At 53.5% G+C, this 27,121-nt stretch overlaps 2 long non-coding RNA genes across 2 annotated transcripts in view; both read left to right on the top strand.

Annotated features, from left to right (window-relative positions):
- LOC115274143 overlaps nucleotides 1-13,103 on the top strand; it is a 19,393-nt gene extending 6,290 nt beyond the window's left edge. Inside the window, exons 2-3 of the long non-coding RNA XR_003901110.1 lie at nucleotides 4,302-4,398; nucleotides 13,064-13,103. This is a non-coding gene — a long non-coding RNA (uncharacterized LOC115274143). The remainder of the gene's footprint in view (nucleotides 1-4,301; nucleotides 4,399-13,063) is intronic.
- A 55-nt stretch (nucleotides 13,104-13,158) lies between these two features.
- LOC115274144 lies at nucleotides 13,159-26,814 on the top strand. Its single transcript, XR_003901111.1, has 4 exons — nucleotides 13,159-13,328; nucleotides 14,086-14,123; nucleotides 25,407-26,644; nucleotides 26,772-26,814. It is a non-coding gene; the product is annotated as an uncharacterized LOC115274144 (long non-coding RNA).
- Nucleotides 26,815-27,121: the final 307 nt, after the last annotated feature.

Here is a 27,121-nt window from a genome sequence, read left to right as displayed (position 1 = left end):
CTTCCTTCAGGGGCGCCTGGGTGGCTCAGTCGGTTAAGCCTCCAACTTCGGCTCAGGTCATGATCTCACGGTGGGGTTCGAGCCCCGCATTGGACTCAATACACATAAAGCAAGCTGCTTGTGCCTGGCATCCAGAAGGTGCTCAATAAGTGTTCACTGTGTCCCCGCCACCGCCTCCAGCTTGGGGAAGAAGATGGCCCTTCCGGGAGTGCGCTGGGGAAGCCCATTTGGTGTCTCTTTTGTCGCGAGACTAGAAGCCTTGGTCCCGCTAACGCCCCCGCTCCTCCTCCGCTAACACCCCAAATCTCGCCGCCAGCAGCCGGCTGCACGGGGCCTGCCGGTTTCCTGTAAAACTTTTTATGATCCTCTTCTGACTACTAAGTGATTAAAAATATCCACTCCGCCCAGGCAATTTTGCTAAGCTGGTGTCAGGGGGAGAAAGGGAGACGAGGGAGAGCCCACAAATGAAGCAAATTGCTGAAAATCGGATTTTTACTGTCTTATCTAGGAGCCACATGAGAGGAGAGGAGATTGCAATTTCTGCCGGAACTTTCTCACATCCCCGCGTCTGGGGCAAGGAAGTGGCGGAGAGCTGGGGAGGAGCGGGTTGGAGGAGCCTGGGAGAGAGAACAGAAGGAAAGACAGAGGCTGAAGAGGGAGGGAGCGGGTGGGGGGAGTGAACAGGAGTCAAGGACAAGAGTCACGTGAAGCGTGAGGAGGGGCAGCCAGCCGCAGGGGGTCTGGATGCCCCACCTCAGCGAGGGGCTCCAACAGGGCCTGTGCCTCTTTTGGGGCCCCTTTGCACACCCAAGGGTCCGATTGTAATTGACCCACAAGAGCAGCTGGGTGGCTTAATGGGTTGAGCATCTGACTCTTGGTTTCTGCTCAGGTCATGATCTCAGGGTTCATGGGATCAAGCCCCACATTGGGCTCTGCACTGACAGTGCAGAGTCTGCTTGGGATTCTCTCTCCACCTCTCTCTCTCTGCTCCTCCCCTGCTAGATCCTTCTCTCAAGAATAAATAAATACATTTTTAAAACACAATTTTCTGGGGGGTGTCTGGGTGGCTCAGTTGGTTAAGCATCCAACTTCAGCTCAGGTCATGATCTCACTGTTCATGGGTTTGAGCCCCATGTCGGGCTTTGTGCTGACAGTTCAGAGCCTGGAATCTGTCTTCAGATTCTGTGTCTCCCTCTCTGACCCTCCCCTGCTCATGCTGTTTCTCTCACTCTCTCTCAAAAATAAATACAACATTAAAGTCTTTTTTAATGTTTATTTTTGAGAGAGACAGAGACAGAGCATGAGCAAGGGAGGGGCAGAGAGAGAGGGAGACACAGAATCTGGAGCAGGCTCCAGGCTCCGAGCTGTCAGCACAGAGCCCAACATGGGACTCGAACTCAACAAACGGTGAGATCATGACCTGAGCTGAAGTTGGACGCTTAATGACTAAGCCACCCAGGCACCCCAATAAACACATTTTTATAAAGAATAAAAAGGAAAAAGAAATACAATCTACTCATCAAAAGAACAAAACAGTTGCTTTTGGGGGCTGGCTCATGCTCCAATCTGCAGGTTTTCTCTGATGAGCAGAGACCATTGATGGCTTGAGCTGCACCAGGTGCACTGCCCTGCAGCTGGCAGCCATGGTCCTCACACTTGCAGCAGACTAGGGAACTTGCTAGGCCTGCTTCCCCTTCAACCTTCAGAGTCTGTCTCTAGAATCTGGGGCTCCCTTGCCAAGAACCACATTGGTCTCCCCTGGATTCATAAGCAAACTGGGCTGCCTCGGTTTCACCTTCTGTAAGTGGGGATATAATATGTAATAGGTACCACACCCCTGGGTTATGCTGCATGACAAACAAGTCCAGATTGCTCAGCTGGCAGAGGCCATGTGTCCGGGTTCCAGACGACCTGCTGGCCAGCAGTCTGAGAAGTGGAACTCTCTAAAGACCCTCTGTGACGGTGCCGGGGCTGCAGCACGTCCGCGTGGCAGGAATGGATATTTCTGAGTCTCCGTCCCAGAGGCAGGCAGCACATGGAGGCTGACGTTTCTGCAAACACAGCCGACCGGCCATGCGGCCCCTGCCCGGAGCCAAACTCTTTTCTGTCCTTCTCCCTGCCCCACATTCCTTCAGAGCTGGAGGTTAATAAACTCATCACTGATGAGCAGGGAACACACGTCTGCAGAGGTTTTAATTACAGCAGAAAATTGGCCCAATTGGTATTTAATGTAGAGTAAGTGTCGAGTTAACCGGTCAGGGCAGGAGGAGCTGAGGTTTGCGGGGGAGGTGTCCTGAGCCGGCCTGGCCCGTGTTCCCGGCCAGCCTCGAGGGCTGGAGCTCTGGGGCTGCAGCTGGGGACCTCAGAGCCTGGGAGGAGAGAGGAAGCAGGCTGGGGTGAAGAGGTAAGAAGCCGTTTCAGAAAGCTCGGCTCAGGCCTGGGGCGCCGTCTGGCCTCAGGGCTTTTCTCTTTTGCAAGGTTTGACCTTCATCTCTTCCAGGCAGCCTTGGAGGGAGTGCTGGGGCTCCCGTGGACAGGGTGTAGGAGGAGCTGGGGAATGGGTGCAGATCTGCTAGGACTCTGGGAATTGGTCCCGGGCGGGGCGGAGGTGGAGCTGCAGGAGCTAAACTTTGTTTTCCTTTTATTTATTTATAAACTTTTTTAAATTTTTTAATGTTTTATTTATTTTTGTTACAGAGAGAGTCAGAGCATGAGAGGGGTAGGGTCAGAGAGAGAAGGAGACACAGAACTGGAAGCAGGCTCCGGGCTCTGAGCCAGCTGTCAGCACAGAGCCTGACGCGGGGCTCGAACCCATGAACGTGAGATCTGACCTGAGCTAAAGTTGGAGGCTTAACCGACTGAGCCACCCAGGCGCCCCTAAAAAATATTTTTTAAATGTTTATTTGTTTTTTGAGACAGAGAGAGAAACAGTGCGAGCAGGGGAGGAGCAGAGAGAGAGGGAGACACAGTTTGAAGCAGGCTCCAGGCTGTCAGCACAGAGCCTGACATGGGGCTCAAACCCACGAACTGCGAGGTCATGACCTGAGGTGAAGTCCGATGCCCACCGACTGAGCCACCCAGGCGCCCCAGGAGCTGAACTTTCTAAGTGAGGAGTCCCCACCCCGCTTCTTTCACCCAGCCTCGTGGGTATACCACAGGGGAGCTGAGGAGGGAAAACTTCTTGGAGAGTCCGTGTTCAAGGGAGAAAAAAAACAAAGAGACCCAAACAATCAGAGGCCACAGAAGGTAGCCCCACCCAGAATCCACCACAGTTTATGAATTTTTCATACTTTCCAGGCCCCCCAGGGTGACTGTTTCCTTCCAGAGAGACCATTTAGGAATAAAAAATGTGCAGACTCTAGGGGCGCCTGGGTGGCTCAAGTCTCTGAATCTTGATTTCAACTCAGGTCATGATCTCATGGTTCATGGGATCAAGCCCTGCGTCCAGCTCTGTGCTGATGGCATGGAGCCTGTTTGGGATTCTCGCTCTCCCTCTCTTTGTCCCTCCCCAACTTGTTCTCTTTCAAAATAAACATTTTTTAAAAACACATAAACTCTGGAGTCAGACTGCCTAGATTCTTTTTTTTAATGTTTGTTTATTTTTGAGAGAGAGAGATACAGTGTGAGCGGGGAAGGGGTAGAGAGAGGGAGACACAGAATCCAAAGCAGGCTCCAGGCTCTGAGCTATCAGCACAGAGCCCAACGCGGGGCTTGAACCCACAAACTGTGAGATCATGACCTGAGCCGAAGTCAGACGCTCAACCGACTGAGCCACCCAGGAAGCCCTGGCCTGCCCAGATTCTGACTCTGACTGTCACTTACTAGCTGGGTGACTGAGGGCAAGTGACGTAACCTGTCTGTGTCTCAATTCCCTCAGCTGTACGATGTGGGTGTGTGATTTCTGACAGGCTAGGTTGCAGAAAGAGAGAAAGCTAGCATCTGAGTGACTGAAAATCACAGGCTTATTTCTCACTCATACTCCATGTCCATTTGGGGCCATTGTGTGGAGGGTCTGCTTATCATGGTCACTGGTGGAGCACACTCTGGAACGTTCTGGAACATTGCTTGCTGACATGCCAGAAGGAAATAAGAGCTTTGGAAGATCATGCACAGGCAATTAAATGCTCTAGTTGGGAATGACCCTATCAGTTCCACTCACAACTCATTGGTCAGAAGTAGTCAGGTGACCACACCCCTGACTCCAGGTGGGCAGGAAGTGCCCTAATGAACGTGAAAGGCTCGGGACAGTGGCTGGCATACACTAAGCGCGCTTTACGTGTCCTGATTTTGTGTTTTCTCAGGAAAGGAGACCTCACCCAGGTGCCTTAGTGCCTCTCTGATGCTGGCTGAGCCAGGTCAAGATGGACCAGTGGCTGGAACCTGGAAGATGTGCTCCAGGTATGGTCCAGATGTGTCCCAATGTGTGCGTGTGCCGGGGACATCCAACCACCGAGGCACACCGTGCCTGACCCTGAACTCGGGCCCACTGATGCCCATCCCTCACTCCAGGGAGAGAGATGTGATTTGGAGCCTGTGCAGACCCTCCAACAGGCACCCCCCTGCTCCCACAGAGATCTACCTTATGCCCATGCCATCCGTGCCACCTGGCCCAGGGCAAGGGCTCGTGTCTGCTTCAGCACGCTGCCCCACACCCCCCAGGTAGGAGCCTGTGCGGCCCCTCATGGTCCTCACGCCTCTGTTGGTTAGTAACCTTTTCTCTTGGCCGGGAGGAGCACTCACTCAGAACCGGTTCATTAACTCAGCCCTTGACCCCAAACAGGGGAGGTGACAAGTAACAGCGGAGGAAGCAGGCCCTGAGAAGCAAAGTCACTGGCTCAGGGTCTCCCAGCAAAAAGTGGATTCAAACCGAGACCGCTCTGCCTTCAGAGCTTTAACAAAGTCACCAAGCTGCATCTCTGAGGTTACCTCTGTGCCCCGTCCCCTGCACTAGCTCCCCACGGGACCTTCCCTCCTGGACCAGGCATCTGGGCAGAACCCCAGGGTTCCCCATCCCCTTACCGGAGCTCACTTCAAGGGTGGGAACTGAGGCCTCCCGGGGAGCCCCCTCCCACCTGACCTTGGCCGGAAAAGCGCTGGTAACCTCAGCAGCAGCGCTCATCACCCCAGCAGAGCCCAGCCAGCCGGCCTCTCCTTGCAGCTGTGGCTCCTGCAAGAACATGGAGCCACAAAGCAGGGCCCTTCATGGGCTCCCAAATCCTCCTCCAGACCCCCAACGGGGACAGTGGGGCGCCGCAGCGGGCTGCCCCGGAGAGGTGGCTTACCGGGTCCGCAGCCACAACGGTGGATCCAGGTCGGGGGAGCAGTGGGCGGTGTCCTGGCGCGCACAGGCGGGCAGAGGGGACCGAGTGCCAGCCTGCCCTCCACGTCCCCCCCCCATCGGGGAATGTCCCTTGTGTACACACCGCGCTGTCCATCTTCTGTTATGAGGGGCAGAGATGTCCCCCAAAGCGCTCTGGCTTCCCAGCCCTCATTCGCTGCGAGCTAAGCCCTGCCTGGGGCCTCCCTGCCCGGCGAGGGCAGGAAAGGCGAGTTAAGGAGGATTTAGAGACCCGCCCGCCTGCTGAGAGATTAGACCGAGATCAATATACCGAGGGCCGGGTGAGATCCCGCAGAGGGGCTCCTTAAGACCCGTGACCCTGAGAGGTAATTAACGCGCCTGCTGGGGTTGGCCGGACCCCTCCTCCGTACCTCTACCGTTTGGCAGCCCCACGAAGCGGAGCGGAGGCTGGGGTCCCTCCTGCTCCTCCACCCCAGCCCTGCGGGTTCAGAATCTGGGTCCTCCATCCGACTGCTCCCCGGGGTGCCTGGAGGGATCATCCTCATAGCCTACCACTTACCGAGTGCTTGCTTTGTGCCGGAAGCTGTCTAAAGCTTTATAGAGCGCCCTGATTTTTCACCACGATTCTAGAAGGCAGGTTGCTAGCATGAGGTCTGTTTGGCAGATGGAGTGACTGAGGCATAGGGAGATGAGGGGCTGTCCAGTGTCACACCGCAAGGAATCATGAATCTGGAATTCAAATCCAGGCAGTGGGGGGGGGGGGGGGGGGGGCAGAGCTTGGGCCCCTAAACTTCTGGACTACAGTTTCCTCTCCCACCCCCCAAATAGGCTTTAACTGTTGATAAACTAATATAACAAATAACACCAATATATTGTCCCCCAGTCATTATTCCAACACCTTTAGCCACCTGAACCATCCAAATACAGGGGGAAACTCTATGAGCCAAAGCACACAACACCAAGTCTGGGTGTCAGTGAAAGCATATGACCGAGGCCATACGCTCCAGAAAGAGGGGGATTTCATTAATCTTGTCTTGACAAGCATAATGCCTGGCATGTACAGGGCGGTCAGTATATTTCTGTGGAATTGAATTGAACTGATGGTTATGGCTTTTTAAAAAATTTCTATCTATCTACTATTTATTTATTTAGAGAAAGAGAGCAAGCAGGGGAGGGGCAGAGAGAGAGAATCCCAAGCAGGCACTGAGTGCTGTCAGCACAGAGCCTGACGCGGGGCTCGAACCCACAAACCCTGAGATCAGGACCTGAGCTGAAATCAGATGCTTAACTGACTGAGCTACCGAGTCACCCCAAAGCTAAATATTTTAAAATTCTCTCTAAATAGAACCCTTTGAAGGGTAAAAATAGTTACAAACAGAGAGAGGGAGGGAGGCAAACCACAAGAGATTCCTAAATACAGAGAACAAACTGAGGGGGGTGGGGGAGAGGGGAAAAGTGGGTGAAAAGCATTGGGGAGGGCACTTGTGGGGATGAGCACTGGGTGTTGTATGTAAGCCAATTTGACAAATTATATTTTTAAAAAATTAAATAGAGCGTGAGCAGGGGAGGGGCAGAGAGAGAGGGAGATTAACTAACTAACTAAAAATTAATTTAAAAAACCCTTTAGGTAAGAGGAAAAGCCCTATGTGGTTACAGTTCCCCTGCAAAGCAGACTCTGTTGCGTGGGTGAGGTGAGGTCTGCTGTAGGAATGGGAGAAGCACGTGACCTTAGGGTCCTGTGAGGTTGGGGAGCTGTTACCACCCCTAGGATCTGTGGTCCTGGTCAGGTGAGTGACCAGCTCGGAGCTGATCCCTCTGCCCTCCCTCCCTCCATCTCCTGGCGCCCCCTGTTGACCAAAGCCAGGAAACCAGAGGACCAGGGAGCCGGATAGGCCCCCAGCACCCTGAGCAGGTTGGAGGAGGGGGAAGGGTCAATCTTGAAGTCCAGGTGGGACTATCTTGTCCTACCCTACTTATCTTAGAATTCAGAACCAGCTCGCTACTGACAGGAACCCCTTTAGAGGAATATTTGTCCTGCATAACCCGGTACAGACAAAGACATGGGCAAGCACAAAAAGTCGGTAACGACCCAAGATAAAGCCGAGGGGCATGATGAATTAGTAAGTGAATTATGGTCCCGACTATGGAGAACGAAGCTCCCCAAAAAGTGCAAAAAGCACCCAAATCTTCTGTGACCGTAGTGCATTGAATTGTGTCCCCTGCTCCCCCCAAAAAGCATGCCCAAGTCCTAACCCCTCCAGTACCTTGGACAGAACCTTCTTTGGAAACAGTCTTTGCAGGACTGACGAGGTCAGGATCTCAAGGTGAGATCATCCTGGATTTTACAGTGGGTCCTAAATCTGCTGACTGGCATCCTTGCACAAGAAAGGAAAGGGAGCTTTGGGGAAACATGGGGAAGAAGGTCAAGGAATGCCAGGAGCTTCTAGAAGCTGGAAGAGGCAAGGAAGGATCCTCCCTGAGAGCCTTCCGAGGGAGTGTGGCGTGGCCCTGCTGTGATCCTTTGATTGCAGACCTCCATGACTGTGAGAGAACACATTTCCATTGCTTTAAGTCACCCAGCTTGAGGCGGTGGGTTGCAGCAGCCACAAGAAACTAATACAGTGATAAGAGCAAGTTTCAGAACGATGTGTGCAGTGTGTGCGGTGTGATGTAACTGAAGTCTAAAATGTCTTTAAAAAGTATGTGTGGTGTTGTGGTCGATGCCCTAGGTTCATCTGGGGTCACCTGAAGCGTTAGTGGACAGTTCCCGTATAGCCTTGCAGCATCCCACCGCAAAGAGCTATATCCCCACCTGGGGGGATTTTCTTAGGGGTCAGCCCGGCAGTGATGGCTCCCAGGAACAGGCCTCTCTCGGGGAGGGATGGGAGCTGGTGGCTGTGCCCCAGGATGGCGGGCGGGGAACGAGGCTGAGATGTTCAGTCCACTCCCAGAGTCCTCCAGAGGTCCCCGGTAGGACTGAGCCCTGGGTGCCCACAGGGGTCACCTGCTCGTTAATGCCCCCAGCCTGCTGGCTTCCTACCTTCCCTGTTATATTAACTGTCTAATCCTGCTTAGCGAATCACCCAAATTCAGGGGCTTAAGACAATGATCGTTTCTCCTCTGTCATGTTTCTGTGAATTAGGGATTCTGACAGGGCACCAGGGGAACAGCGCGTCTCTGCTCAGCTGGGAGCCTCAAAGGCTGGGGCTGGGGTGTCTGAGGGGCACCAGTCCTTGCTGCTAACTGGAGCTGTTGTCTGTAACGCCCACAGGTGTGAGCTGGGCTTCCTTACAACATGGCTGGGTTCCAAGGGCAAGAAGTGGGAGGAGGAGGAGGGGGAAGGAGGGGGAAGGAGGAAAAAGAGCGAAGAGAGGAGCACTGGGTGGAAACCATCCTACCTTCTGTGACCCAGCCCCTGAAGCCTGTCAGAATCACCTCCTTTACACGCCATTGGTCAGAGCAGTCAGAAGCCCCACCCAGATTTGAAGACAGGCTCACAGACCCCGCCTCTTGTGGGAGGAGCCTCAGTGTATTGTAAAAAGAGCCTCTTGCGATGTAAGCCCCAAGGGGGGACAGCTTTGAAAATCACAGCCTGCCCTTCCTTTTTCACTTCCACAATCCCCTGCAGCTGTTTCCAGGGGTCCCCTCCCAGACCAACAGCTTGCCCCCAAACCCTTGCCTGTCTCAGGGTCATTGCTTTTGAGGGAACTCAGACCAAGCCGTCACACAGATCAGGGGCCTGGGTGGCTCAGTGGGTTCAGCGTCTGACTCTTGGTTTGGGTCCAGGTCACGATATCATAGTTCGGGGGTTCGAGTCCCACGTAGTAGGGCTGTGCGCTGACAGCGCAGAGCCTGCTTAGGATTCTCTGTCTCCCTCTCTGTGCCCTTCCCTTTTCGAATTCTCTCTCTCTTTCAAAATAAATAAACATTAAAAAAAAAAAACCTCACACAAATCAATACTACTTATATAGGTGGGCATAGGTGTATGTAAATGTTCAAAAAAAGATTTCTAAGGATACACACCAAACAGATAACAGTGGGCCCGCTAGTGAGGGAACTGGGATGGGGGACAGGAAGGTTCATCTGGAATATCTGAATTTTTTTTTTTTTTTTTTTTTTTTTTTTGCCCCAAGGAGGGATTTCCTGCATCCCCTGCAGCACATAATAGACAAAGGGAAAGGTCAGGAAACACTCCCAACTCCCTGCTTATGGTAGCGCTGGCCCCATAGCAGGGGTGCCTCTGCACACACGCAGGAAGCAGGAAGAAAGGAGCTAGAGGCAACCCCCCCTTCCCCCCTCTGAACCCTCAGCAGGGAGCCACCAGCCCATTTTACAGCTGAGCTGAGGGCTTGGGTCCAGGATTCCCAGGAGACTGGAGAATGGTCTGCCTACAAGAACACTGGAGCCTCAGTTACCCAGTCTTTGAAAGGGGTGTGATCATGGCTATCCCACAACGCTGCTTGTGAGGGTCACATACCTTATTACGCACGAAAGTGACCGACACAGGACCGTGCACATACACACAACATCAGATGTATCGAGTGTGCCGGAAGTTGTTTTAAGAGTTTTTCACGTGTGAATCCATGTAAGCCCTTACAGTAAGCTATGAAGTAGGAACTATTATTGTCTCAGTTTTGTACCAGAAAGGTGAAGGAATGAGTCAGGTCGCACAGGAAGGCTGCCAGACCCTCAGCCTTTCTTCCCTTCTGACTCCAAATGCAATGTTCCTTCTCCCCATCATTTCTACCCATTTTTCCCATGGAAAGAAATGAATGCACAAACAGGAAAAGACAGACCTAGAGGGAGACTATGTCTTCTTGGGCTTTTAGAGGACTGGGGGGAGGGGGTGGGGGGTGCACGGGTGGCTCAGTCGGCTAAGTGTCCAACTCTGCATCTCTGCTCTGGTCATGGTCTCACAGTTTATGAGATCAAGCCCCATGTTGGGCTCCATGCTGATAGTGCAGAGACTGCTTGGGATTCTCTGTCTCTCTCTGTTCCCCTCTCTCTCTCTCAAAATAAATAACTAAACTTTAAAAATAAACAAATAAAATAAGGGAGTCAGAGAGCTGGTAAAACCCAAGAAGCAGATACCACTCCCCTCTCCCTCCTCCTCTGCAAACCGTTGGTTTGGGATGGCTGGTGGGAGAACCTTCCTCAAGATCAGAGGAAGGGGTCTCCCCCTCCCCTGACTCCTATTTCACTTTATTTAAAACGTTTTTTAATGTTTTTATTTATTTTTGAGAGAGAGAGAGCGTGAGCAGGGGAGGGTCAGAGAGAGAAGGAGTCACAGGATCTGAAGACAGGCTCCAGGCTCTAAGCTAGCTGTCAGCACAGAGCCCAATGCGGGGCTCGAATCCACGAACCGTGAGATCATGACCTGGCTTAACCGACTGAGCCACCCAGGCGCCCCACCTATTTCACGTTAAACGGGGGGAAAGCTCCCCGCGCAATGAGGCAGAGCAGCGGGGTCCTGGGGGCCTCGCAGCCCTGTTGCCCTAGCAACCAGACTCACTAGTGGTTTCTGGTACAGGAGTTGGCAGGCCCACAGCTTGGGCTGGAGGGGATGAAGGGGGAGGAAGGAGACCTCAAAGGGATCTTCTTGCCCTCAGATGGCACTGCTCCCAGCCCAGTGCCAGAGGAAGCCAGGAGCCCTCATCCCCAGAGACACTGGATGGGGCACTCCCACCCTTGAACTTCCCTCCTGAATCTGGGGCAACTGTTTAAGTTTTCCAACTTTTTGTCCACCCTGGAAGACTACTGTGAAACCTCCCAGGATTCACACAGCATATGGACCATACCCAGCTCTAGGAGCCTTTTTCTTTTCTGTTTCTATTTCCCTCCTTGCCCCGCCCCCCGCCCCACCTTTGACTGAGGTATTCCTTGGATAAGGTAAAGTGCACAGCTCTTAAGTTTTAGCTCAATGAATTTTTATGCAAGTATATACCTGTGTCTCCACCACCCAAACCAAGAGGGAATATGTCCATCCCTCCAGAAAATTCCCTCTTGCCTGAATTCCTGAAATCCAAATCCCCTAGTCTGACTCTGTCACCATAGATTCCTTTTGGGTGTCCTTGAATTTCACATAAATGGAATCCTACTGCGTGCCTTCTTCTGTCTGGTGTCTTTCACCTAACACTGAACCTATGGGAATCATCATTACCATCACAAGTATTATTAATCTGTCCCTTTTCTTTGTTGTGTAAATTCCATGGTAAGACTCTGCTACAATTTATTTCTTCTGCTGTTGATGGATATTTGAGTTGTTTGCAGTGATTGCTTCTTGTGACAAACCTGCCATGAACATTCTTGTGTATCAACCCAGTTTATCTCTCTGTTGGGTAAATACCCAGGAGTGCAAGGGCTGGGTTACTGGGCAGGTGTGTGTGCAACTTTAGGAGACACTGCCAAACAGTTTTCCAGAGCGGCTGCAGCATTTTACATTCCCACCAGCAGTGTTTAAAGTTACAGGGGTGGCTGGCTGGCTCAGTTGGAAGAGCATGTGATTCTTGATCTCAAGGTCAGGAGTTTGAGCCCCACAGTGGGTATAGAAATTACTAAAAAAAAAAAGTTCCAATAGTCCACATCCCTGCCAACACTTGGTACCATCAGTCTTCGTCATTTTAGCCATGTCCGTTGGTTGCGTTGTGATATTTCACTGTGGTCGTATATGCATTTTGCTGATGACTTAGGACATTGAGCATCCTTTCTTTCATGTGCTTATTGACTATTTTGATATTCTACTTTGCTAATTGTCCAAGTCTTCTATCATTCTATAAATTTGGTTGTCCTTTCCTTATTGATTTGCAGGAGCTCTTTATATATTACGAACATGCATGCTTTGTCAGATATACCTGTTGCAAATATCTTCCTTTTGGGAGAATATCTCCTACTCCAAATTGTCTCCCCAAGTTCTGGACTGGGAGAGGGGACAAGAGCAAATAGTCACAGGGTCTCCTGGGCGGCTCAGTCAATTAAGCATCTGACTCTTGATTTCTGCTCAGGTTGTGATCTCCTGGTTCATGATATGGAGCCCTGAGTTGGGCTCGGTGCTGATAGTGAGGAGCCTGCTTGCGATTCTCTCCACACAGACCACCCCCCCCCCCGCCTCTCCTCTGTGCTCTCTCTCTCTCACTAAATAAATACATTTTTTTTTTAAAAAAGAGAAAATAGCCACAGACTATTTTCATGTCCCATCTTCATGAAAAGCCCCGGTTTACTGAGTGCCTGTCACGCCAGGGACTTTCCATCAGTTATATCCTTAAATAGTTACAATATTCTTATTTAAGTCACTTATTCAACCTAAACTAGAACATCTAATAGGTGCCAGATATTGGGCGGCACATTGAGGACAAGAGGCAAGGGCTGACAAGAGACTGTGTTCCAGTGGGGAGTGGGAGGCAGGCTGTCCACATGAAGACAGAGTATCAGAGGGTGAGCTGGTGGATGGAGACGGACCGGGGGTGGTTGGGAAGGCCCCATGGAGGAGGTGGCGTGGAGCTGGGACTCAAAGGCAGCAGTGTTAGCCACAGTGAGATCTAGGAGGAAGGGTGTTCTAGGAAGGGGAACAGCTAGTGCGAAGTCTCTGTGAAACTGAGGTGCAGTAAGCAAGGGGGAGAAGGTTCCCAAAGAGGCTGAGTGAGGGGTTTGAATTGAACCTAGGAGCCAGCGGGATGGACTGCAGGGTTCTGAATGGAGTGACAACATGAAACTTCTTGTCTTGTCTTTTTTTTTTTTTATTAAAATGTTTTATTTATTTTTGTACAGAGAGAGACAGAGCATGAGAGAGGGAGGAGATACAGAACCGGAAGCAGGCTCCAGGCTCTGAGCTGTCAGCACAGAGCCTGACCCAGGGCTCGAACCCACGAATGTGAGATCTGACCTGAGCCGAAGTGGGAGGCCTAACCGACTGAGCCACCCAGGCGCCCCGAAACTTCTTGTCTTTTCAAAGACGCCTCTGGGGCCCTGCAAAGACTGATAGGAGTGAAGGCAGAAGCAGGAGTCCAGGGCAGAAGTGACAACAAGAGTCCAGGTGAGCGGTGATGGGGGCGGGACTAGGGTGGGGACCACAGAAATGGGAAGAAGGGTGTGATGTCTAGGGGACATTTTCTTTTCTCTATTTCCTTCTCTCTTTTTTAAATGAAGTATTAACTTGGATAAGGTAAAGTGCACAGATTTTAAGCTTCAACTCAATGAATTTTTAGGCATGTATATACCTGTGTCTCTACCACCCAAACCAAGAGGGAATATGTCCATCCCTCCGGAAAATTCCTTCATGCCCATTCCTGGAAGTCCAAAGCCCCCAGTCTGACTCTGTCATCATAGGCACGTTTTGCCTGTCCTTGAATTTCATATAATGGAACCCTACCGTGTGCCCTCTTCTGTCTGGTCTCTTTTGCATAACATTGAACTTGTGAGGATCATGCTTCATGTTCTAGTTAAAGATGGTTGTTATTGTCCTCGACTTAGAGGGAACTGAATCTCAGACGATTAAGTGACTTGCCCAAGGTCACACATCTAGGAAATGGGGAAAGGGCAGGAAAATCCAGTCCTGACTGTTCAGTTATATGTAAGATGCCATGTTGCAGGTGGCAGGACCTCAGGAAACCGAGAGATATGGGGATTCCAGATGGTGGGGGGCCCCCGGGGGCAGGACCTGCAGACCCTGTTGTTATGCCTATCTGCTCTGGGCTGCAGCAGGCAGGTGAGTGGCAAACTGCAGATTGTAAGGGGACCCAGTGTGGCATGAGGTGTCCCACACTAGCCTGCCCCCCTCCTACACCCAGCAGGACCCATTCAGAAAGATGACAAGGATCCGAGAGAGCCGGTGAGCCCTGGTTGGTTGTTGAGGGGTGGGGTGGGGGGGTGGGGGAGGGGGGGTGGTGCTAGCGGGAGCTGCGGGCTGCCAGCCCCATTAGCACCACCGTCATTATCCCAGATTTATGTGTGTATCATTCCTCTCCCCCCACCCCGGTCTCTCCAGTACTTCCCCCTGGCTGCAAAATCCGAATCTCCTCCCCAGACAGCCGTGGAGCCTCCTGCCACCGGGCCATTAGCAAGCAGGGAAGGGGGTGTGGAGGGAGCGAGCAGTGGAGCAGCAGGGAAGGGATGGGGGTACGGGGAGGAGGAGAGAGGAGGATGGAGGAGGGAACTGGGAAAGGATAGGAGTTAGGAGGCAAGATGGGAGAGAAGAGAGGAAGGGAAGCAAGTGGGTGGGGAGGGGAGAGGGATCGGGGGTGGGGGGGGGAGGGTTACACGTGTCCCATTTGGCCTCACACCGTGGGCCCAGGGGCAGCCGAGGCTCTCTTGCGTCCTTTCCGGCCAATGTTAAGGCCTAGGAGGGATTCTGCTGGGCGCCCAACGTCCAGGAATTAATTTAAAGCCATGCTCCCGGACACCTCCCCCCCTCCCCAGTCTGGGACCCGTCCCTCTGCCTAGGAGCCCACGGTGGGGGCTGCCTCTGCGCGGCGCCAGGATCTGGGGGGCACGAGGTGGGGGGTGCCGGCTGCTGGGCTCGAGGCAGCCGGGAGCAGACTGTCTCCCCCACCCCCAACACGGCCCCCTCCTCCCCAAATCCCGCCCCGCCTCCCAGCCCCTCCGGGGGCGCAGGAGAGGCCCTTCCATTCCGAGGGAAATCAATGCCACGTTAATGTAAGATTTCCAGGCGGGCGGGGGGGGGGGGACGCTTCATAAAAGATGTATTGTTTCCATTGCTGCACGCGGCTCCCTCCCCAGCATCCCGCAAGATGGCGGAGGCCCCAGCGGAGGGCGCGGAGCCGAGCCTGCCCGGGGAGGGGGCTGGAGTGGGGAGAGTGCGGCCCCTCTCTCCTGCTGGGGAAGGTGGGAAGAGGGGCCGGATGAAGGAAAGACGGGGGAGGCGGGGGGAGACTGAGAGGGAGAGAGAGAGATAGAAGAGGGGGCTGGGAGAATGATGGGGAGGCGGGAGCCAGTCAGAGGGAGGAGGGCGGGCTGGCTGGGAGCCGGGAGGAGGGAAGAGAAAGGCAGCCCGGGGAGGTGGCACCGCGGGAGGCTGGAGAGCTGGCCTGGGAGCTGGGAGGGGGATGGAGGTAGAGGGGAGGCCGGGGAGAGGTGAGGTGGGGTGGGGGGCGAGGGCAGGAAGGATGGCAGGCTGGGGTGGGATGAGCAACGGAGGGAGGAGGGGAAGGAAACGTGGAGGGAGAAAAGGGCCGAAAGGGGAGCCTGGTCTGAAGGGAAGGGACCTCCCCCCAGCCCGAGCTGTCCCCAGGCCACGCGGTCCCATCTAGCCAGGGTCCCTGGCCGGCTCTCTCCCGGTTCCTGTGCAGCCTCCCCGTGGAGATGAGCCCCATCCCCCCACTTGGAGGTGGCTGCACCCCTTTGGCCTGGCTCCCCTCTCCCGTTCCTGCCCTGGTACCAGAAGTGCCAAACTGATAGGGAACACACCTCCCCCATTCCACTCCTTCTGGGCAAATGCACAACCTCCTCCCTCGGCTTGGCTTGGCCGCTTCCGCTCCTGACAACCTCCCCTTTGGCCCGGCTGCCCTGCCCCGGGTGGGCACGGGGCAAGACCCCCCACCATGGCCCAATTGAAGGCCTCCAAAGTGGACCCCGAAGAGCCTCCCCCCCTCCCCAGCTTTCCTTAGGGCCCAATGTTTGGCTACATCTGCATCCGTTCTATTTCCTGCAGAGGTATCTCAGAGGTCGCAGAGAGGGAAAACTGAGGCAGAAGAGAGCCTAGAACACAGCGGCCTCCTTATTCCTCAAGGGTCCCATCCTTGGTCCCAAATCACCTTGAGTCCCTCCTCTCCCTTGCCTTCTCCCCCATCCTCCATTGACAACCACGATGAGAGTTTCAAGGCCCCCCACCCCCTCCATTCCAACCTTCCTGCTTCACCATAGGGGAGCTCCCAAACGCCTGAAAATATCTTTAAATTAGGAAAAAGAGCTAAGCCGCCAGGGTCCTTTGGTCTATTAAAGGAGGACCAGAGGCCACCGGCGCCCCCACCCCCTTTACTCCGGTTTTGCATTTGAAGCTCTGATAGCGGATCCAGCTGGAACAATGCCGGGGCCTGCCCAGCCGGCCCCAGCTGCTTCCTTTTCAGTGGCCCTGTGCCCCCTGCCAGGTGTGCCAAAATTAGGATGGCTCCCTTCTCAGGCCCTTTTCATCCCCCCAGGGCTGCTGAGGCCTCCGAGGCGCTAATGAAGCCCCTGTGTCTGCCTTCCCTTTAAGCAGAGCAGGCCTGAGGGGTGGGGGTGGGGGGACGGGAAGCCGAGGCAGGACTGTGCCTGGAAATCTGTCCTCGAAGAACTGTCCCCAGGAATGTATTCAGGTGCCAAGCCCAGTCGGGTTCTTTATGCTGTACCCTCCCTTCCCCCTTCCCTGCTCCTCCAATCCCTTCAAGTCCTGGAGACAGCCACCTCCTCCAGGCAGCCCTCAAGCCTGCTGCCACTTGCTCTGCACCATTTCTCTTGTGTGGTTGGGCAGTGGAGTCCAGGCTACCTGGGATCAGATCCTGGCCCCACCTCTTTCTGGCTGTGTCTCCGCCTCCCCCCCCCCCCACCTGGGCAGCTCAGTTAACTGTTCGGAGCCTCAATTTCCCCATCTGTCAAGTGAGGATAATTACATATGCCTCCTCCTTAGAAGGAACTTCCTTAGCTACTTAGCCCTCCTCACCTGAATCATCACCTCCTGACATTATATTACTTGCCTATGCACAGGCTCTGGAGCCTAGGTTTAAATCCTGCCTTTAGAGTTACTGGCTGTGTGATGTCAGGCAGGTTACTTAACTTCTCTGAGTCTCAGTTTCCTCATTGGGATAAATAAGCAGCATCGTGGACAGAAAGCCCACACAGCAGAGCCCAGCCTACGCTAGGGGCTATTCCAGAACTAATATCATCTGTATTATTTCTGGCCACCCCTCTCCCTACGCCCCTCCCGAGGGCTAAGGCTTCAGGGACAGTTTATTCACTGTTGCGTCCTCAGTGCCCAAATGGCCCGGCACATAGTAGGTGTTCAATAATTATTCAATGTGGGAGTAACTACAGGAGGTTCTCCTGGACCTGTCTGAGCCTCTGCTTTCTCAGCTGTTAAATGGGTTGCTAATAGCATGTGCCTCACAGATGGTAAGGATTCCATGGGATAAACGCTGTTCTGAATCTTTAGAAATAATTCAAACAGAGCCTGTAGCGTCAGGCCGAGTATGTGGAAGGCACTCAATGCCCCTGACCTAGACCTAGAGGCAGGGAAGCTCACGGGAGGCGCATTTTATTGCGTCCAACACTGACGGTGTTCTTTCATCACAAACAGCGTCTGCTCGTTGAGTGGCAGTGTGCACTGCCCTGAACTTACCTCCCAGCCTGCCCTGCTTCTGCAAGTGGCCAAATGGCACCCTTCTGGCCTATGAGGCCCAAGCAGCAGCCTGTCGCTGGGGGGTCAGGGAGAGGTAGGCGTGTTATTATCTGAGCTTCAGTTGTTTCCTCTGTAAAGCGGGGCTCAAACAGCAACTTGCTGTAGTGAGGGGCTCATAAGGGGCCCAGAGGGATATGTAGGTGACCCGAGGAATTGGTCAGTGGTGGCCCTGATACCATCTAGCTGCTGGCCTCCAGCAGCGCCAGGTGCCAACTCCAGATTGGTGAGGGAAAAGCAAGTTTTGTTTAAGCTGCCGCAGCTAGGCATTTTGATAACTTGCAGCCCAGTGCACCCCCAAAGGACAATACTGAATTTCTCTGGATCTCTAAAAAATTCTCCAGGCAGTAGAGCTGTTCACTGATTTTATTTTATTTATTTATTTTTATTATTTATTTATTTTTTTTAATGTTTCTGTATTTCTGAGAGAGAGAGAGTGCGAGCAGGGGATGGGACAAGAGAGAGAGGGAGACAGAAAATCTGAAGCAGGCTCCTTGCTGTCGGCACAGATCCTGACTTGTAATTCAAACCCACAAACTGTGAGATCATGACCTGGGCTGAAGTCAGACACTCAACCAACTGAGCCACCCAGGCGCCCCCTGATTTTATTTTATTAAAAAAAATTTTTTAATGTTTATTTATTTTTGAGAGAGAGCGAGAGAGCGCATGAGCATGAGCAAGGGAGGAGCAGAGAGAGAGGGAGTCACAGAATCCAAAGCGGGCTCCAGGCTCCAAGCTGTCAGCACAGAGCCCCATGTGGGGCTCGAGCCCACAAACCGCGAGATCATGAGCTGAGCTGGAGTCAGAAACTTAACTGACTTAGCCACCCAGGTGCCCCCTGATTTTATTTTAATTTTTTAAAGTTAGTATATAGATTGAGGCATGGGCACTGCCACATAAAAAAGTAGAAGTGGATGCATTTAACCGGCCCCAGTGCAGCCCCGAAAGAGGTGACAAGAGACTGTCTATAAGGAAGGGAGAATGTTATGGGGTGCATTGTGTCCCTCCAAAAAGATATATTGTGGTCCAGACCCCTAATGCCCCAGACTGTGACCTTATTTGGAAATGGGGTTATTGTGGATATATTTAGTTAAGATGAGCTCATACTGGAGTAGGGTGGGGTCTTAATCCAGTATGACTGGATTATAAATTTATTCTAAAAAACGAGACATAGACACATGGGAGGGAGGAATGCCGCATGAAGACGGGGCGGGGGGCGGGGTTGCGGTGCGCAGAGGCTGCAGGGATGTGTCTACAGGCCAAAGAACACCAAGGCTGGCTGGCAGCCACCAACAACCAGAAGAGGCAAGGGAGGCTCCTCCTCTAGAACCTTCTGAAGGATTGTGGCCCCTCGGATGGATTTCAGACCCCTGTTTTCTGGGACTGTGAGACAAGAGCGGTCTGTTGTTTGGAGCCCCCAGTATGTGGACTTGTGAGATGGCAGCCACAGGACACTTACACAGGAGGCTTGAAAGGCAGCCTGAGACGCAATACACATGTCTCCCTTGAGTTTCCAGCAACAGGAGTTTCCAGGGACACATCCTGCAGCAAATCACTGGCCCGCCCCTGGCCTTTGTGTGCTTTAGCGCCCTCTGCAGGCCAAGGGCCCCACAGACAAGGAGGGCCCTCCATGGATGCGCCCCTCAGGTCTGGAAGCCTTTCCAGCTTCCCGGAATGTCCCCCCAGGATCAGTGCGATCCAGGTGCTCGGCACGCATTGAGGTGGCTGGGGTCATTACTGCGGATTTCACGCTATTGATGCCCTTGGCTCCCAAGCGAGGCTGGGACTCCCCCGAGGGCAGGGAAAGCCCCTTTCACGGTGCAAGACCAAACCACTTTCTGGACAAAACCTAGGGGTGTAAATTGGCGTAGGATTCTGGGCACTTGGCAATGCCCCTCTGGCTGAAAGCAAGAGAAGTAGCACATGGGACATATGAGCTAAATCTCGATGAAGACCCCGGTGCTGCTGTTAAAACTGCATGGGTCCGGGGGCGCCTGGGGGGCTCAGTCAGTCAAGCGTCTGACTTCAGCTCAGGTCATGCTCTCATGGTTTGTGTGTTCGAGCCCCGAGTCGGGCTCTATGCTGTCGGCTGGCAGCCTGGAGCCTGCTTCAGATTCTGTGTCTCCCTCTTTCTCTGCCCCTCCCCTGCTCACACTCTGTTTCTCAAAAATAAATACTAAAAGCCAAAAAAAAAAAAAAACTACCCAGGTCCAAATCTCAGCCCTGCCTGGGACTGGCTGAGTCACCTTTAAGCAAGTGGCTTTGTTACTCTGTGCCTCAGTTTCCCTGACTGTAAAATGGGACAATGATGGTCCTACTTTAATAGGGCCATTTCAGGGATAAAGTCTCTAATCCATCTTGAGTTCATTTTATGAGTGGCTTAAAAGAGCATCTAGGGGCGCCTGGATGGCTCCGTTGGTTAAGCGTCTGACTTAGGCTCGGGTCATGATCTCGCAGTCCATGAGTTCAAGTCCCATGTAGGGCTCTGTGCTGCCACCTCGGAGCCTGGAGCCTGCTTCGGATTCTGTGTCTCCCTCTCTCTCTGGCCCTCTCCCTGTCATGCTTTGTCTCTCTCTCTCTCTCTTTCTCTCTCTCTCTCTCTCTCTCTCTCAAATATACATAAACATTTAAAAAAATTAAAAAAGAGTTGCACACTTACCCACCTGAGCCACCCAGGCACCACATGACCTGGTAGCTGTGAGGTGGGGAAAGGAATGTGGATTCAGGGTAGTTTGGGAGTTGAACTTGACAGGGATCGTTAATGGACTGGGTAAGATGGGTGAGAGAGACATGAACATCTAACGCAATCGAGTAAATAGTTTACCAGTCAGTGTGGACGTGTCCTTCCCACATCCCTGTGGCACTCAGCATCACTCGTTACTTATCACCATAGCACAGGTTACCCAGATAGCCTTGTGCCTTAGAACAATACACATTTATTCCTTCCCAGTTTCTGTGGGTCAGGAATCCAGGTGTCTTTGGTTCAGGGTCTCTTGCAGAGCTGCGAACAAGATGGTGGCCAGGGCTGTGGTCTCATCTGAAGGCTCCATCGGGGAAAATCTGCTGCCGGGCTCCCCAGTTGCTGGCCTCCCCGGTTGCTGGCAGGATCCAACCCCTGGCTGTCGGTCGGAGGCCACCTTCAGTTCCTCACCATGTGGACCTCTTCACCGGGTAGCACAGTGCACACCATGGCACACTGGCTGCCAGGGGAAACCACAGTCTCTTTGTAACTTAATCTCCAAGTGATAACCTATCACCTTTGCCACATTCTGTTGGTTAGAAGGAAGCTGTGGTGTCCATCCACACCCAAGAAGAAGGGATCACCCGAGGGGTGGGATCACGGGAGGCTGTCTCAGGGCTGCTACCTCACCATGCACATCGATGCCATGGTTTCATACCACCTGTGCCTGTACCTCTTTGCCTGGTGGCTCTCTCGGGCTGCAGAGGCAGCCTAGACTTGCCTGGGGGCGGCCGAAAGTTCTGGAAGATCCATTCCCCCTGCTAGCATACCTCACCCGGTGAAGACTGGTTGTTGGCAGATTAACAACCCAGCCCCTCCCCCTCACGTGAGGGAACTCTGAGGTGCGTGTCCCATTGGTCTCCATGGAGATTAAGCCCGAGAGATATCCCTGTATGACCCGTCCATGAACACACTCTTTACCCGGTGCCCTCCCTTCCCTGTCTCACCTCCCCTCTCCCCTACCAGCGCTTCCTGCCATCGCAGCCCAGGTAAGCCAGCTGCTTGTCAGGGTGTTGCTCCTGGGAATCCCAACCGTGTTCATTTCCTAGACCTGCTGTAGTGAGTTACCGCAGCTTGGGGGCTTAGAAGAACGGAGGTGTATGTCCACAGTTCCGGAGGCCAAAGTCCAAAGACGTTAGCAAGCCGGTGCGTCTTCTGAAGGCCCCAGGGCAGGATTCTTGCTTGCTTCTTTCCTGGCTTCTAGAAGCTACAGACCTGCCTTAGCATTCTTTGCCTTGTGGCCACATCGGTCCCGTCTCCACCTCTGCCTTCGGCAAGGTCCTCTGCTCACCATACTAAGACACTTGTCAGGGCACCCGGGTGGCTCAGTCGGTTGAGCATCTGACTCTTGATTTTAGCTCAGGTGATGATCCCAGCATTGTGGGATCGAGCCCCGCATTGGCTCAGTGTGGAGCCTGCTTGAGATTCTCTCTCTCCCTCCCTCCCTCTCTCTCTCTCTCTCTCTCTCTCTCTCTCTCTCTCTCTCTCTCTCCCCCCCCTTCTTTTGTTCTCAGTCTCTCAAATAAAAAATAAGACACTTGTCATTGGATTCAGGGCCCAGTCTAGATCTGCTGTGGTACTGCACTGTGTCATGTTAGCCAATGACATCGGCAAGGACCCTGTTTCCAGATGAAGTCTCAGATGTTTGACTCGGAATCCCTCCACTCCAGTGGCCTTCTCTCCTGCAACTCATCCACCTGTCCTTCAAGTTTCGGCTTGAGGGTCCCTTCTGCAGTTCCGGGGGGCTGGGGAGAGGGGCAGGGAACCTCAGTTACACCAAGATCCATTCTTGTCTCACCTGATGCTCCCTTGTGAATAGTTTTCATAAGTATATAGTTTTGCACAGTTGTTGTTGTTGTTGTTAATGTTGCCCTCCTCCCTTCTGGAATGTGAGTCTGGGAAGAGCAGGCCCCGGGAGACCCCTGTGTCCCTACTGAGTTCAGATGTACATAGTAGGTGCTCAATAAATATGCCCAGGAAGTTTCCCAACAAATTCCTTTGTCTAGGTGATGGGATGCATTGGGCCTCGGACAAGCATCACCCAACCAGACAGGTCACTGGGTGTCTCAGCAGGATGTTCCAGAATCTTCCTGCAGGTGCGCGCACACGCGCGCGTGCACACACTCTGAGAATGAGCCTCCCCCCCTCCCCCGTCCCCAATTTCTCGACGGAATTTTTTTTTTCCTGGAGCAGAAAATGAACCATTATTAAAACAACACGGCTACCGGCGGGAAAACCCATTTGCAGCGATTTATATGGGCGTCACCGCGGCTGCTGAGAGACGGGAAGAGAGGCACGGGGTCTAAGCACCGGGTGAAGAATCGTGTTCCATCAGAGAGCGAACAGATGGGTGTTTTTTCTCCCCTCTCTCCCCCAGCTCGGGCGCCGAGTTAGGAATCCATGTCAGCCGTGAGTTTGTTCCCGCTGGTGTGATGGGGGTGACGGGGGAGAAGGCTGGGCCAAGCTGCTGGGCCCTCGGGGAGGAGGCGCGCGCGCACACACGCGCGCACACACACACACACACACACACACACACACACACACACGTGACCCCCCCCCCCCCCCCCCCCCCCCCCCCCCCCCCCCCCCCCCCCCCCCCCCCCCCCCCCCGCCCCTTGCCTGCAGGCCCCTCTGTCTCCTGGACCTGCGAGCGTCCATTATGAGCCCTTCCTTCCACCTTTACCCATTCCTAGCACCACCTGGGATTTTCCTCTCCCTTTCTTTCTTCCCTCACCCACCAGCCATACCCTGCCCTTCACCCGGGCCGTGGGACACACAGCAGTTGCTCAAGTAGGTGCAGACGTGGGCCGACCCTCCGTCACCAGGTGCATCACACCCTGGCATTATTTATGCACCCGCCCCGCCCCGCTTTGTTTCTTTCGCTCCTTGATTCCCCCCCCCCCCCCCGCCCCAAAGAAAGCCTGATCCAAAGCCAGCTTTGGGGTGGTGGGGAGAAGGGGAACACGACTGAGTCATTTCTCTGTTTAAAAGCATCAGTGGCTTCTCTCCTTCCAAGCTGAAACCTGTTAGCGTGGCTCCAGGGACCCTTCCTAGTTTAGACCCAAAGAACCTGTTCAGTTTCATCCCCCCAACTCCCGGCCCCTGCCCCCACCCCAGGCACCTCTGAGTCAAACCCATCAGGCCGTGTGTGGGCCTCATTTCACCCAGAATGCTTTGCGCGGCCGCCTCTCTGAACATCCTGATTACTGCGCCCAGATGCCTTTGCTCTCTAGGGGTCCCTGCCCTGAGCTCCCCCCCCCCGTCCCCCCCCGGGGGGCTGACACCCAGAGCCCAATCCGGCCCACCCGTGTGATTGATTGAACCCGTGCAGGGTTTTAAGAAATCATAATGAGCTGCCAGCTTTTAAATATCAGGCAACTGTTGCATAAAAATCTGGATTCCTGGAGTCTTGGAGAAGCTGATGGCACATTCCCAGCAGGGGGTGGCCCTCAGGCTGGGGGGCCCCTGAGGAGAGGGCACAGGTCTGCTGGTTATGGGTGTTCACGTGAAGAGTGGTTGAGGGGACCCTGGGCCCAGACTTGCCCAGGTTGGAATCACTCAACCTTCCTGTTCTGGAATCTTCTGTGTGCCCACCTGGAGCAATCCTCCTCACTTCTCCATGCGGCCTGGTGTGTCCCAGGAGACTGCGCTCTGTGCACATCACTAATGGACTCCCAGGTCCTCTGGCTTGTGCTGGGTTCAGCCATTGAGGACCCCTGGGGGGGGATTTATTTCCCAGTTCGGCCCCTCACCCCGTGGCCTCTGTGGGCCAGCTGTGTCCTTGTCATAGGTCACAGGTTCTCACCGTCCACATAGCCTGTCGTGTCTCCAGGGTCTGACAGCTCCATTGCCTCACCCCTCAGAGGCAGGGGTGCTAAGAGCTCACTAATTTTGCAAGCCCGAGGTGTGTAGGACTCCTACATCTGTCCCTACTTTGTAAGTTTGTTCTTTCCTTGAACTCTGCTTAAGTCACCCAATTTGAATGTATCATGTGCTCCCTGCCAGGGTGGGCTGATAACAGCCCCTGTGCCTCAGTTACCCACCCAGTAACTGGGGATAATGATAATACCGACCTCTAGAGTTGGTGTGAGGGTTACATGAGTTAATGTTGTATAAGGAAAGGGCTTAGCAAGTGTTGATAAATTTTAATAACTCTTTTAAATGTTTATTAAATTTTTTAAAATTTTATTAAAATTTTTCTTTAGTTATTTTTGACAGACAGAGACAGAGTGTGAGCCGGGGAGGAGCAGAGAGAGACAGAAACACAGAATGCAAAGCAGGCTCCAGGCTCTGAGCTGTCAGCACAGAGCCTGATGCGGGGCTCAAACTCGTGAACTGCGAGATCATGACCTGAGCCTAAGTTGGCTGCTTAACCAATTGAGCCACCCAGGCGCCTCTAAGAAAATTTTTTTAATGTTTATTTATTTTTGAGAGAGAGACACACACACAGAGCATGAGCAGGGGAGAAGCAAAGAGAGAGAGAGAGAGAGAGAGAGAGAGAGAGAGAGAGAGAGAGAGAGAGAGACATAGAATCTGAAGCAGGCTCCAGACTCTGAGCTGTCAATACAGAGCCCGATGCAGGGCTTGAACCCACAAACCGTGAGATCATGACCCAAGCTGAACTCGGACGCTTAACTGACTGAGCCACCCAGGTGCCCCATAATGTTTATTTTTGAGAGAAAGAGAGAGAGAGAATGCAGAGGGAGGGAAACAGAACCCGAAGAAGGCTCTGAGCCGTCAGCACAGAGCCCGATGTGGGGCTTGAACCCACAAACCATGAGATCATGACCCAAGCTGAAGTCGGACGCTTAACTGCCTGAGCCACCCAGGCACCACAATATTACAAGTATTCTTCTGCACCACGGTCCCTATCTCTCCTTTTTGTCTCTGGGACACAGAAGCTGAGGGTTACCTGTGCCATTGCTGACACGGTTGGCCTTGAGTTGGCTGTGTGGTGTTTTTATATTCCCTGCCGTCCCCTACAGGCTGTGACTCAGCTCTGTGTCATCGCTGCCGCTGTAAGGAGTTCCCGGGCCGCCCTCCACCGCACCGCCTAACCATCCCTGATGCTCTTCTCCGTTAACGGTGATCCCAGCATACTGGAATGATCGATTCACGGGTGTGCCTTCGGCACAGAACCGTGAGGCCCTACATGCAGGCGTCATACGTGTCTGTGGAATTGACTCCCAGGGCCTCTATTAGCTGCTCTGACAAGGTCCCTGGACGGGCTGCTTGAAACCGGAATTGATCCCGGTCCGGAGACTGGAAGCTGCTCTCCGGCAGTCCGCAGAGCTGCACTCCCTCCTTCCGACTGCAGAGGGAAGATCCTTCCGTGCCCTTCCCAGCTTCTGGCGGTTCTTGGCTTGTGCCCTCCACGTGGTCTTCTCTGTGTCCCCTCCCCTTCTCCTCTTGGGACACTCGTCATTGGGTGCAGGGCCCACCCTGATCCAGGATGGTTTCCTGGAAAGATTCTTACCTTAATTCCATCTACAAGGATGCTTTTTTCCGAACAAGGTCACGTCCACAGGTTCAGGGTGGATGTGCCCTGTGGGGGGCCACACTTTGGCGCAGTCTAGGCCCCACAGCTTTCTGGAGTCCTGGCTTGCTCTCTTTTCTCTTCACTTATTTGATGTTTTGAAGCCAGTGCATACCCAGACCCTTGCCCTTGGCCCACAGCGGGGAACGAAGGGGGGCATTTCCCTGCCAGGAGGGGAGGCACAGGCCCAGATGCCATCTGATGGCGTGGCTCTGTGTTTCCAGCATAGGCTGAGCCCCGGGGAAATCTGCTTTTCTCCGTGGGCTCTGCCGAAGAGCGGGGGTGAGCCCCCCACCGGCCCCCCTTCCCGCACCCCCCCTGCTGAGAACACCCAGTGAACACCACTGCTCATTCCTTCGGTGTGGGGCTGGGCTGAGTGATTGTCATTTCTCCTTCTCATGTCAGAACTCTGTGTTCCCTTCAATGGTCTGTGGGCTGGCCTCTGACCTGACGCCCGTTTCTTTCCAGGCCTGACAGGTTGGGTGAAGGGGGAGCGCTCCTCTGAGCTGAGGCAGACTTCTTGGCCTCCGAGCTGTGAGCTGCTTACGCTCTCCCTCCCCAAGAATGCCCACAGCTCCTGCCCTGACTTTTTCCGGACAGCAGACAGCCATGCCTCCTCCCCCCTGCCTCCCTTCCCTCTGATGCAGAATGGCCAGCTGGCCCAGCGCCGGGTCTTTTACAGCCTGTGTGAGTTAACGTTTTTTTTGGTTTTGTTCTTATAATTTCTTTTTAAGGTGTGACTCACCCAACGTAAGAATAACCATTTTATTTTTTTATTCTTTTTTTTTAACATTTATTTATTTTCGAGACACAGGGAGAGACAGATCATGTGCAGGGGAGGGGCAGAGAGAGAGAGGGACACACAGAATCAGAAGCAGGCTCCAGGCTCCAAGCTGCCAGCACAGAGCCCAACGCAGGGCTCGAACCCACAAACCGTGAGATCATGACCTGAGCTGAAGTTGGACACTCAACCGACTGAGCCACCCAGGCGCCCCAGGAATAACCGTTTTAAAGTGTACAACTCAGTGCGTTTTTGTATATTCAGGTGGTGTGTAACTAGAACCAGTATCTACATCCAGAATATTCTCCTCTCCCCCAAAGGAAATCTCGAAACTGGGATCAGTCACTCTCCATTCCTTGTCCTTCAGCCCCAGTCAACCACTG

This window comes from Suricata suricatta, chromosome 12, assembly GCF_006229205.1.
Source record: "Suricata suricatta isolate VVHF042 chromosome 12, meerkat_22Aug2017_6uvM2_HiC, whole genome shotgun sequence".
NCBI classification, from domain to species: Eukaryota; Metazoa; Chordata; class Mammalia; order Carnivora; family Herpestidae; genus Suricata; species Suricata suricatta.
Note: the sequence above shows the minus strand (reverse complement) of the source record. Positions and strands in the feature narration are given on the sequence as shown.